Source organism: Neolamprologus multifasciatus, chromosome 3 (assembly GCF_963576455.1).
Source record: "Neolamprologus multifasciatus chromosome 3, fNeoMul1.2, whole genome shotgun sequence".
In the NCBI taxonomy this organism is placed as follows: Eukaryota; Metazoa; Chordata; class Actinopteri; order Cichliformes; family Cichlidae; genus Neolamprologus; species Neolamprologus multifasciatus.
Window position 1 is genome coordinate 35,741,195 of NC_140441.1, and position 13,868 is coordinate 35,755,062.

Sequence of the window (13,868 nt, forward strand, 5' to 3'; positions counted from 1 at the left end):
TTTCAGAAAGACATCTACTTTGATAAAGTCTACTCTCCACTGCTGTGTAATCAATTATTGTAAATGTAAATGTTATCAGGAAATGATCAGACAGGAGAGGGTTTTCAGGAAACACTGTTAAATGTTCAGTTTCTATGCCATATGTTAAAACAAGATCTAGAGTGGGATTAAAGTGGTGGGTGGGTTCTTTTACATTTTGAGAGAAACCAATGGAGTCTAATAACAGATTAAATGCCATGTTGAGGCTGTCATTTTTAGCATCTACATGGATGTTAAAATCACCCACAATAATTATTTTATCTGAGCTCAGAACTAAATCAGATATAAAGTCTGAGAAATCAGACAGAAACTCTGTGTAAGGCCCAAGTGGACGATAGATGATAACAAGTAAGACTGGTTTCTGAGTTTCACAGCTGGGGTGGACAATGTTAAGCATCAGGCTTTCAAATGAATTAAAAGTCTGTCTTGGTCTTTCATTAATTAATAGACTGGTGTGAAAAATTGCTGCCACATCTTCCCCTCGGCCTGTGCCTCGAGATATCTGGTAGTTAGAATGCCTCGGGGGTGTTGATTCATTTAAACTAACATAATCATCCTGCTGCAACCAGGTTTCTGTGAGGCAGAGTAAATCAATTTGTTGATCAATTATTAAGTCATGTACTAACAGAGACTTGGAGGAGAGAGACCTAATACTTAATAATCCACATTTCACTGTTTTACTCTTTGGTTCAGATGTGGATACTGTATTGTTCCTTCTTTGTAATTGTTTATGTTTAAGTTGTTTGTTGCTGGTTTTTAGTTTGTTTTTTGTCTTTTTGGAAGCTGACACAGTCTCTATGGAGATGGGTTTTTGGGGGGGTAGCAGGAGGAGAGAAGCTGCAGAGAGGCGTGTAAGACTGCAACTCTGCTTCCTGGTCCCAACTCTGGATAGTCATATTTTGGGGGGTTTAATAAATTTGTCCATATTTCTAGAAATGAGAGCTGCTCCATCCAAAGTGGGATGGATGCCGTCTCTCCTAACAAGACCAGGTTTCCTCCAGAAGGTTTGCCAATTATCTATGAAGCCCAGTTAAACATGTCACTCCTGGTCTGATTGGGGAGGGGACCAGAGAAAACTACAGAGTCATTGTTTTGGCAAAGTTACACACCAATTCAATATTGATTTTAGTGACCTCCGATTGGCGTAACCGGGTGTCATTACTGCCGACGTGAATTATGATTTTACTGAATTTACGTTTACCCTTAGCCAGCAGTTTTAAATTTCCTTCAATGTCGCCTGCTCTGGCCCCTGGAAGACAATTGACTATGGCTGCTGGTGTCTCTACCTTCACATGTCTGAGAACAGAATCACCAATTACCAGAGTTTGACCCCCGGCGGGTGTGTCGCCGAGTGGGGAAAAACGGTTAGACACATGAAAGGGTTGGTGGTGTACCTGGGGCTTCTGTTTAGGACTATGCTTCCTCCTCACCGTCACCCAGTCGCCCTCTTTCCCCAGCTGCTTGGGGTCTGCCGGGGAACAGCTAGCGGGGCCTACGCTATCTTCGGCTGCACCAGCTACAGGGGCCTGGCTAGCAACGGGTGAATGAAAGGTGCGAAGCCGAGTCTCCAATTCAGTAATCCTGGCCTCCAGAGCTGTAAATATGCTACATTTGTTACAGATATCATTACTGCTAAAGGAGGCCGAGGAGTAACTAAACATCTGACACAATGAGCAAGAAAGTGCAGGAGGGACAGGTGAAGTAGCCATGGTGCTAACGAGTCAGCTACGAGCTAAGCTAAGCTAGCGAAACAGTACATAGACAGTGAGTGAATACTTTGGCTATAAATTAGGTAGTGAGTACACAGAAAGTGTGCTTCGGATGAAGCACGTGAAGATTATACTATGAAAAAGGAATGTATTTAAAAGTTGTTAATTAAATTGCTAAGCAAATAAGCTATTCAGAAACACCACTGTGTTTGAGCAGGAACAGGAAGTGATACTCTACCGCAGAGCGAGCGAACACCAAGTGACAGCGATTTTCAGTATCATTTTAAGGTGGCATCATTTTAACCCCCCACACACACAGAGGGTCCATAACACTCACATTTCCAGAGTGTAACAACCAACCACCTGTGTGAAATCTGAAATGCCCATGGTGTTGATTCTATAATATATATTTAGCTAAAATCTACACATTTATTTGGGGAAAAAATTGTTATCTGGCTGTGGTTCTAAAGATCTGTGATCGTTAAGTGTTCACTGACACCTGATTTATGCATACACAGTTATTGTGGTTCATTTCATTATGTCTTGGATTTGTCTGAATGTTGTGCTCCTTTATCAGTCTTTGCTTCCTGCATGTACAGCTTATGTGATTATTGACCAGTAGGGTTTGCAATTTCATCAAAACATGAGTTGTTTGTTGCTTTGATTATGACTTGGCTGACTATGGCTGCTTATACATTGCAGAGTCAGACTATTACATTAATACGCTATTAGTGTTTGTATATTGGGCCCAGATAGCTCAGTCGCTAGAGCATCAGACTTTTAATCTAAGGGTCCAGGGTTCAAGTCCCTGTTTGGGCATCAATCTTTACAGAATTTCGCAGAGGAACCCACCCGAGAGATTAATAAAGTTTTATCTTATCTTATCTTGTGTAATGTAGGGGAGAAATTCTTATAGTGACAAATATTTGACATGATTGCCAAGTTGTCAAAGCACCGTGTCAGGTCTTTGAAAACTGTAATGCCCTTTCAGCTTCCTGCTGGACTAAACATGCCTTGTTGTTTCTTTCAAATCTGTCTAAACACATGCATGTTCTATTAGTTGATGAATTAAAATGGAAAATGGTGCTTTTGCCACTGAAGTCTGAATATGTGCCACTGGCAATGCAGTACTAGTTGACTTCTGTTTACTTTCCCCCCACAATGTTATGATTTGCAGTTGTTAATTTTCTGGTGGAGGTGTATCCAAAATTATTTGCAATTGTTTTACAGGACTGGTGAAGGACTCTTGTTTCTGGTCACCAGGGAGAGTCAGTATCACAAAGGCTGTGAAGGATGGAGCTGCTCTAGATCAGAGGTGTCAAACTTAATTGTACAGGGGGCCAAAACTCAAAGCACACTTTAGGTTGAGGGCCAAACAGGGTAAGCATTTATTGAAGACACTAAAACAATGTTTTTTGAACATAAATATGAATAAAAACAGACAGGAATATTGTTTCAGAATAAATACTTAGAATAAAGAATAACTTCTAATAACTGTCATAAGTTTTCAAACATGTCTTTTCCTATCGTTGTACCGTGCATCGATTTAACGTCCAATATTTCCTCTGAAACGGGCATATTGGAGTTCACTTCACGGATGAAGATGGCCAGCTGTGTAATGTCCATCATGTCTGTACTTTTATCCACAGCAAGAGAGTATGCTATAAAGTATTTGCTTCTTTCACTCATCTCTGTTCTTAAATCAGTGGTCATCTCACAAACCCGATCAGCAACCGTATTTCTACTCAAGCTCACATTTGCCAATATCTGCATTTTGTCTGGACACAAGACGTCGCGCACCTTCATCACGCAGCTCTTCAGAAACTCTCCCTCAGTAAATGGCCCGGCTGATTTGACTATCTCCTCTGCTTCCACAACAGCTTCACTTTGTGATTTTGCTCTGGTGAAAAAACATCTGCTGAAATGTCAGATTCTTCTGTAACTCTTCTACTTTCTGTATGAGAACTGTGAATACATGGAAGGAGGTAACACAGACGATCGGGTAAAGACTGAAAGAGGGCACACAGACTAAATGCACACAAAGGAGATTAGGGAAAGTGGAAACACATGAGGAAACAGCTGACACAAATTAGCATAATGACATCGCAGGGGAAGTGAAACTAAAACACGCACACACACGGCAAGCTTGTCAACATAGGAAACACGGACGAGATGATTCTACAAGAGTGACTTAAACACAAGCATACTGAAAGTAAAATACAGAACGTATAATACTGTGAACAAGAACAGACACAAGGGAGGAAAGAGAAAAATCTATATTGATTACAGAAATAATACAGAATGGCCTCCTCATGATTTAAGGCAATTTTACATTTCTACAGCAGATGTTTTTTACATTGTCTTATTGTATAAAAGTTATTACATAATAAACAGAAATCACCATGTCTAACAAGTCTCGATCAAAGCAGTGAGAATAAGACGAGACTTTGTTAAGTGGGGTTTTTGTAAAGCAGGTTTAATGACAGAGAAGATTTTGAGCTTAAAGTTCAGTCACTTTAAAAATAATGACGGGAACTTTGCTGCTTCACACTCAGTTTCTACTTGATATCTTTTGATTGTCTGAGCACTAAAGTTACTGAGATTCAAGTGAACATCTCATGATGTGTTTTCAGTGCTCTAGTCTGACAGTAAAAGTATATTTCAAACACATGAAGTCAATCACTTATGTAACAGATTCATCCACTAGTCCTAACAGCATCATTTAAAACATGTCAATAGAAAATGTTTTAAAAACAGAGACTATTATCTTCAACACAGACCAGAATACAGGAGGGATATGCACTATAAGCCCAACCCAGTGTGAGGGTCCATGTTTCCACAGTGAGTAAATAAATACAGTACTATATGCTGCTCAGCTAATAGGAAGCTGAATTTAGTTTAAAATACACTTAATGACAAAAGATACTTGACTGTTGATTTGGTTTAGCATGAATAATCTTGGAGGTTAGACGACCTCTGGAAGATGGACTAGCTTTAGATGAAAACCGTTTTCGTGTCTCTCCTCTTCTGCTTCTTTTTAACAGCGGACGTCCTTCAGGATCTCTCTCCACCCAACCAACATGGAGTCTACTGCCTTTAGCAGGTGCTGCTCTGCACTTAGTTTCCTTTGCCTTTCATGATAAAAGTGACCACTGCATGAGAACCATGAAATACTCTTCAGACTATTACACAAATTTCACTCTGGAATTCACAATGTTTAGTTTCATAAGTATTATATGTCTAAATTATATAAAACAGATATTCACTTTTTCTTGAGCCACAAGCATGTCTGCAAGAAAAATGTCATCTTCTGCTCTCCCTTTGTCTCACTGAGCAGCCATTTCAACTCTACTACATTAGGAAGATAAACAAAAAGACCAAACAATAGATGTGGGGCTGGCAAAGGCACTTCCATGCTCACAAACAATTAGAGTGTTTTTGACAGTGAGAGACAGTAAAGTGAAGATAATAATTACCTGAAATCAGCAAGACTTCCAGAAGAGCTTTGGAAAGAAAGACAAGAGAGAGAAAGTGTGTGTTTGTTAGTGTATAAGTGTTGGTGAAAGAGAAGTGCAGAGATAAGAATGGTTTGTGTTTGTATGAAGAAGGAACATGTGGCGGTAAAGGGGACAAAGTGCTGCTCGCAACAGGTGGAAAAAGAGGAAAAAACTTGTATTCTTATATAAAAAGCATGGTTATTTCTGTTGCGGCAGTGATTATAAATGCAAAAACAAAACAAGATGCAAGATTTTTTTTTGAGATATTTATTTTTTGCAGGAACACTGCTTTATATATGCTTTAATTAATAAAGCAGGCTCTGCTGTTCTGACTGTTACAAGTTTAGAATCTGGTCATGTGACTATAACCATGAGACATTTATGTCCAGAGTTCACTAATGTTGGACTTTTCATTTATTTATATAGAAGAAAGGGTTAACAAGTTTAAACGTTGAGGTGAACAGTAAATAAAATGGTTAAACACACATTATGGGTCTCAAACTGCTCCTCTTCCTGGAGTGAAGCACAGCCTGATAACCCTCCCTCTTCTTCCTGCTCTTAAACACAGCACCTCCTCTCTGTCCACGTGTTTCCTCGTTCCCTCCCCTTCAGATCTGCACTTTGAAGATGGGTGTAACCAACATGTGGTGACGTGTAAGAGCTGACAGGCTCCATTCACTGCAGAAACATGTTGTTGAGATCAGAGCTCAGACTAGTTTCAGTTACAAGGAAGAGAAACTCACACAGTCACTGACACTGAGAGGAGAAATGGCGCAGAAAGGAGTTCAGCTGGACCGAGAAACCTTCTCTTGTTCCATCTGTTTGGATCTACTGAAGGATCCGGTGACTACAACCTGTGGACACAGCTACTGCATGAACTGTATTAAAAGTTTCTGGGATGAAGAGGACAGGAAGGGAATCCACAGCTGCCCTCAGTGCAGGAAGACTTTCATACCGAGGCCTGTCCTGGAGAAAAACGTCATGTTTGCAGCTTTAGTGGAGCAGCTGAAGAAGACTGGACTCCAAGCTGCTCCAGCTGATCACTGCTATGCTGGACCTGAAGATGTGGCCTGTGATGTCTGCACTGGGAGGAAACTGAAAGCCATCAAGTCCTGTTTGGTCTGTCTGATCTCCTACTGTGAGAAACACATTCAGCTTCATTTTGAGTCTCCTGCCTTTGAGAAACACAAGCTGGTGGCCCCCTCCAAGAAGCTCCAGGAGAACATCTGCTCTCGTCATGATGAGGTGATGAAGATTTTCTGTCGTACTGATCAGCAGAGTATCTGTTATCTCTGCACAATGGATGAACATAAAGGCCATGAAACAGTCCCAGCTGCAGCAGAAAGGACTGAGAAGCAGAAGGAGCTCGAGGTGAGACGACTAAACATCCAGCAGAGAATCCAGGAGCGAGAGAAAGATGTGAAGCTGCTTCAACAGGAGGTGGAGGCCATCAATGGCTCTGCTGATAAAGCAGTGGAGGACAGTGAGAAGATGTTCACTGAGCTGATCCGTCTCCTCCAGAAAAGAAGCTCTGATGTGAAGCAGCAGGTCAGATCCCAGCAGGAAACTGAAGTGAGTCGAGTCAAAGAGCTTCAGGAGAAGCTGGAGCAGGAGATCGCTGAGCTGAAGAGGAAAGACGGCGAGCTGGAGCAGCTCTCACACACAGAGGATCACAACCACTTTCTACACAACTACCCCTCACTGTCAGCACTCAGTGAGTCTACACACTCATCCAGCATCAATATTCGTCCTCTGAGCTACTTTGAGGATGTGACAGCAGCTGTGTCAGAGACCAGAGATAAACTACAGGACATTCTGAGAGAGGAATGGACAAACATCTCACTGACAGTCACTGAAGAGGATGTTTTACTGTCACCACCAGAGCCAAAAACCAGAGCTGGATTCTTAAAATATTCACATGAAATCACACTGGATCCAAACACAGCAAACACACATCTGTTATTATCTGAGGGGAACAGAAAAGTAACAAGAATTGAACAACAACAGTCTTATTCTGATCATCCAGACAGATTCACTGTAATGTGTCAGGTCCTGAGTAGAGAGAGTCTGACTGGACGTTGTTACTGGGAGGTGGAGTGGAGAGGGGGAATAGTTTTAGTAGCAGTCGCATACAAGGATATCGGGAGAGCAGGGGGGGGTGATGAATGTGGATTTGGATATAAAGAGAAATCTTGGGCTTTAAACTGTAACACAAACAATTTTCAATTTTGGCACAACAAAGTCCAAACTGTCCTCTCAGGTCCTCAGTCCTCCAGAGTAGGAGTGTACCTGGATCACAGAGCAGGTATTCTGTCTTTCTACAGCGTCTCTGAAACCATGACTCTCCTCCACAGAGTCCAGACCACATTCACTCAGCCGCTCTATGCTGGAGTTCGGCTTTTATATCATGGAGACACTGCAGAGTTGATTAAAGTCAAACAGAGAAGACAGGTTCATGTTGATCTCTGACCATTATATGTACTTGTGTAGTTTCTAAATGAGGCTTTACATTTTAGAAGCTGAGAAGTTCAGTGGTCCATTGATGTGTGAAAATAATATTGTACTGATTCAAACTGTACTTACATTTATATACCTTACATCAATATAAATCTGAATTTGTTCTTATGGCTGATAATCATGTGAGTTTAAATGATACTACTCTTCATATTCAGCATGTTTGAAATCTGTCATCAGTCTGGTTAGTGGTTTTATTCTGTAGTTGCTGTAGTGGGTTGTCAAATGCAACAATATATTGGAGCTGCAGTGATTCATCAGTTAGTCAATGATTAGAGAATTGATTGTTTTATCATTATTTTAGTCACATTTAAAGCTGGTTCCAGTTTCTGAAATGTGAAGATTGTTGATTTTCTTGATCATATATGACTGTAAACTTAATGTCTTTGAGGTTTGAACTTTTAAAATGTAACAAAAAATTAAATCCTTGAGCTTTTTGATTTCATATTATCATTATTATTATTATTATTGTATCTACAGTGATGACATTTAATGTCTTTCTGAGACGAAAAGCTTGATCACACTCAGTTATTTATACATTTAAATATAAAAAACCAAATCAGTGTTCCCCAACCCCCGGGCCCCAGACTCGTACCAGGCAGCAAGAGAAGAAAACATTTTTTTGTACCGATACTGGTTTTATTTTGTTGTATTTATCCACAACACCTTAATAGCCGGTCGGTGACACACAAAAGGTTGGGGACTGTTGAACTAAATGATACAGGCCTTTATATTGTGGAGGATAGACATGTTTCTTTGCCCTGAGCTGTGTCTGGCAGGCAGAGCGTCTCCACAAATCTGATGCTTCTGATTTGGAGAAAATGAGCTGAGGGAGACACCTGGTGGACAAACACAGACATGACAGGAAGAAAGACTAAAGTGCAGAGTGGAGACAAACAGCTGGAAATACTTGTTGGAAAGGATTGTTATGCTTCAGAAAAACACACAGCACACACTCTAACAGTCCTTTATTTACACTGAAGGAGACACGTGAAGAAACCAAATCACACAATAATGAAGTGAACACATTTATAGTCAGTGTTCAAGATGATGGATAGAAATGAAAATCATGGAGCATTTATGCATTTTTATGTCTGTCTTACAGCAGAAGCAGCATTTACATGAACTCACTGACCTTTTTCCACTGAACACTCTCTTCTTCATCACTTCATCTTCCTCTTCTGACTGATGCTGAGCTCCAACCCTTTTTACCTCCTGGAGATTCATATTCACTGAAATTTTACTCATGACTCAGAAACTGTTCAGTTATTCTTCATTTATTAGTCTATTTATCAGGAAGCTCTGTTGATTTTACATGTAAAGGATTTTCCTTCTATCATTGAACCTTTTAAGGGTTTTCTCATCGTAGTTTTGGGGAGTTTTTAATTACATTTACAGTTTCAGAATAACTTTGTGATGTCAGATTAGAAAGTCTGTGTCCAACCCTGGTGTTTGATCAGATGTTTGATCCCTGCAGGGTTGGATTTTTTACATGAATGTTGAATTTGTTGTTTTGGAACTGAGTTAGATTTTTATTGATGGATGATTTGCTGTAAAAAGTGGATCTACCAACAGTTTATTTCTTTGCTATTAACCAGCAAGAAGACTTTTTCCCAGAAATAGAGTTTTGATTAGTGGAATCGACAAACAGTTTGAGGCTGATTTGGCTGATATGGGTGAATATTGTGCAGATAATGATAATGTGAGACACTTACTGACATGTACAGATGGATTTTCTAAGTATGCATGCAGGTGTCTTCAAACCAAGGCAGGAGCATCTGTTGCATCTGCTTTTGAGGATGAGTGAAGGACGTGTACCTGTTAAACTTCCAACAGATGAAGGCGAGGAGTTTAATAATAAACATTTCCATCAACTGATGGTTCAGTTCAGTTTTTCAACGCCCGATTTTTGATCAGCACACTGTGTTTATGTGCTAAAAGAGAAATCATTTCCTGCATTGAGACTAAACGGATTCTGAAGCACAATTACATTAACTCAGAGGCTATAGCAACTGTTGCAGTTTGTCTTGAAACAACTGTAATCTCCACATTTGGACTTTTTTCTCAATTGAATTACGATTTTAATCTCAAAATTGAAACTTTATTTTCAATGTTATCTAAAATAGTTTTTCTTAATGTGGCCGTAATACTCATTCGTACAGCAACATTGCCAGCAAACTGAAATTGGAAAAAAAGATGTAAGCAAAAAAACCACAAAGATGTAGGTTTCAAAACTTAGTTAATAATAGAAAAAAAAAATATTCTACGGTTTCAATTCACCTTTTTTTCAGTTTCATTTTTTCCCCTTTCGATACAACATTTTCATATTAATTATTTTCAGTTTCATTTTAAGGTGGCATCATTTTAACCCCATACACACACAGAGGGTCCATAACACTCACATTTCCAGAGTGTAACAACCAACCACCTGTGTGAAATCTGAAATGCCCATGGTGTTGATTCTATAATATATATTTAGCTAAAATCTACACATTTATTTGGGGAAAAATTGTTATCTGGCTGTGGTTCTAAAGATCTGTGATCGTTAAGTGTTCACTGACACCTGATTTATGCATACACAGTTATTGTGGTTCATTTCATTATGTCTTGGATTTGTCTGAATGTTGTGCTCCTTTATCAGTCTTTGCTTCCTGCATGTACAGCTTATGTGATTATTGACCAGGAGGGTTTGCAGTTTCATCAAAACATGAGTTGTTTGTTGCTTTGATTATGACTTGGCTGACTATGGCTGCTTATACATTGCAGAGTCAGACTATTACATTAATACGCTATTAGTGTTTATATATTGAGCCCAGATAGCTCAGTCGCAAGAGCATCAGACTTTTGATCTAAGGGTCCAGGGTTCAAGTCCCTGTTTGGGCGTCAATCTTTACTGAATTTCGCAGAGGAACCCACCTGAGAGATTAATAAAGTTTTATCTTATCTTGTGTAATGTAGGGGGGAAATTCTTATAGTGACAAATATTTGACATGATTGCCAAGTTGTCAAAGCACCGTGTCAGGTCTTTGAAAACTGTAATGCCCTTTCAGCTTCCTGCTGGACTAAACATGCCTTGTTGTTTCTTTCAAATCTGTCTAAACACATGCATGTTGTATTAGTTGATGAATTAAAATGGAAAATGGTGCTTTTGCCAATGAAGTCTAAATATGTGCCACTGGCAATGCAGTACTAGTTGACTTCTTTTTGGCTTTCCCCCCAGCATGCTATGATTTGCAGTTGTTGATTTTCTGGTGGAGGTGTATCCAAAATTATTTGCAATTGTTTTACAGGACTGGTGAAGGACTCTTGTTTCTGGTCACCAGGGAGAGTCAGTATCACAAAGGCTGTGAAGGATGGAGCTGCTCTAGATCAGAGGTGTCAAACTGTATTGTACAGGGGGCCAAAACTCAAAGCACACTTTAGGTTGAGGGCCAAACAGGGTAAGCATTTATTGAAGACACTAAAACAATGTTTTTTGAACATAAATAGGAATAAAAACAGACAGGAATATTGTTTCAGAATAAATACACTTAGAATAAAGAATAACTTCTAATAACCGTAATAAGTTTTCAAACATGTCTTTTCCTATCGTTGTACCGTGCATCGATTTAACGTCCAATATTTCCTCTGAAACGGGCATATTGGAGTTCACTTCATGGATGAAGATGGCCAGCTGTGTAAAGCCATCATGTCTGTACTTTTATCCACAGCAAGAGAGTATGCTATAAAGTATTTGCTTCTTTCACTCATCTCTGTTCTTAAATCAGTGGTCATCTCACAAACCCGATCAGCAACCGTATTTCTACTCAAGCTCACATTTGCCAATATCTGCATTTTGTCTGGACACAAGACGTCGCGCACCTTCATCATGCAGCTCTTCAGAAACTCTCCCTCAGTGAATGGCCGGGCTGATTTGACCATCTCCTCTGCTTCCACAACAGCTTCACTTTGTGATTTTGCTCTGGTGAAAAAACATCTGCTGAAATGTCAGATTCTTCTGTAGCTCTTCTACTTTCTGTATGAGAACTGTGACTACATGGAAGGAGGTAACACAGACGATCCGACAAAGAAGGCACACAGACAAACACACAAAGGAGATTAGGGAAAGTGGAAACACATGAGGAAACAACTGACACCGCAGGGGAAGTGAAACTAAAACACGCACACACACAGCAAGCTTGTCAACATAGGAAACACGGACATGACGAACCAACAAGGGAGACTTAAACACAAGCATACTGAAAGTAAAAGACAGACCGTATAATACTGTGAACAAGAACAGACACAAGGCCATAGAAGAAAATCTAAACCATAATGAAACTCAGCTAAAACCTAAATGATGATCAACACCAGAACTTAACATATGTTCATTATCATGGGAGAGAAGAAAAAACTATAAAAACAAATCAAAAAGATGGGTCACAGACCCAGACCCTGACACAGAACAGAAACTTGACCTGATTGACACTCTGAATTATTGAATCTGTAGATTTTGTCTTATTAGCGCTTCATTTTGCCGGGCCGTGAATAACAATAATAATGAATCTATATAAAAAGGATCTTGCAGGCATATAAATGTATGCTGGGCTGGATGTGGCCCACGGGCCTCGAGTTTGACACGTATCCTCTAGATACTGAACAACTACAGAAAACTACATTTCTCCTGTGGCCTGCAGTTTCTGCATCTCACTGTCTGAAATACACAATGTAAACATCACTTTAATACTTTTTGCTTGTTAGAATAATGAACTACAGAAAGACGTCATCTTACCTAATAACTGCTGAGCACTGATTGACTGGGACACAATGGGCACCTCTGCAGTCGACTCTGAATCTATATAGAAATGATCTCGCAGGCCGGATATAAATATACGTTGGGCCGGATGTGGCCCGCAGGCCTCGAGTTTGACACATATGATGTAGATTGATGGGTTTGTAAACGAGATAATGAAAGATTACCGTATTTCCCGGACTACAAAGCGCACCTGACTAAAAGCCGCAGGTGTTTCAATGTTGACTTATCATATGTAAGAGAATATGCACAAAGGGAATTGTCAGGAAAGAGATGGCTGTTTGGAGACACACCCCTTTTATTAATATTTTGAAAAACAAGTTACGGGTACATATTTGCATAACTTTTTAGGTATATGTACAAGTACCGATAAATACAAGTACAAGTACGAAACATGTACTGTGCTTCATAAACGAGTAACAAATGTAGTACATAACAATAACCTACAGCACACCAGAAAAATAGATTCGGCCTACCTTTTAGGCTCAGGTGCAGTGACACGGCTTTAACAAGAAGAAAAGTCAGTCATTCACCACCATCTTTCTCTTCTTCCTGCGCACTAAAACCACCAAAGTCCTCTTCTCCAGTGTCGGAAACGAACAGGCTCAGGATGGCTTCGTCATCCACTCTCCGCTTCTCTCCTTCGTTGTCACTTTCAAAACCAAACAAATCCTCGTTGTCAGTGTCAGAGTCAAACACCCTCAGAAGGGCCGTGGCGGTGTCCTCCTCTCCATCATGCAGCAGTCCAGCCCTTCGAAATCCGTTGGTGATCATGGATGTTTTCACACTTTTCCACGCTGTCAGAATCCACTGGTGGAGTTGGGCATAACTTGCTTTTCGCAAGTTTATCGCCGCTCATCATCCACGCCTCCCGCTGAACGCGTAGCGCTACTTTGAAGTTTGTTTTTCGCGCTACTTCGTATGGCACTACGTTGCCTGGCGAACGGACATGTGACCAACATACCACTCTTGAACCCCGATCCTTCCGCCAGGCAACGTAGTGCCGGAGAACAGCGGAACAAACAAAACAAATCCTCTTACGATATCACAAAAATCATGGACAATCCTTAGAAAAGCCGCACCCGACTAAAAGCCGCAGGGTTCAAAGATTGTGCAAAAAGTAGCGGCTTATAGCCCGACAATTATGGTATATTAGGTAAACCTGTACAACTGCTCACCAATGCAAATATTTAATTAGCCAATCACATAGCAGTAGCTTCACGCATTTATGGACGTAGATATGGAAAAGAAGTTTAACAGGTTTGGTTGTTGGTATTACACAAGCTGGTCTGAGTATTTCAGAAACTACTGGGATTT

At 40.2% G+C, this 13,868-nt stretch overlaps 2 non-coding genes and 2 pseudogenes across 2 annotated transcripts; 3 read left to right on the plus strand and 1 right to left on the minus strand.

Moving 5' to 3' along the window:
* Positions 1 to 553: 553 nt before the first annotated feature.
* Positions 554 to 2,807, minus strand: LOC146522860 (uncharacterized; annotated as a pseudogene).
* On the plus strand, positions 2,495 to 2,567 carry trnak-uuu (transfer RNA lysine (anticodon UUU)). The gene has a single exon. It is a non-coding gene; the product is annotated as a tRNA-Lys (tRNA).
* A 2,940-nt stretch (positions 2,808 to 5,747) lies between the features above and the next one.
* LOC146522862 (tripartite motif-containing protein 16-like) lies at positions 5,748 to 7,586 on the plus strand (annotated as a pseudogene).
* Positions 7,587 to 10,569: 2,983 nt separating this feature from the next.
* Positions 10,570 to 10,642, plus strand: trnak-uuu (transfer RNA lysine (anticodon UUU)). The gene has a single exon. It is a non-coding gene; the product is annotated as a tRNA-Lys (tRNA).
* The last annotated feature ends 3,226 nt before the right edge of the window (positions 10,643 to 13,868 follow it).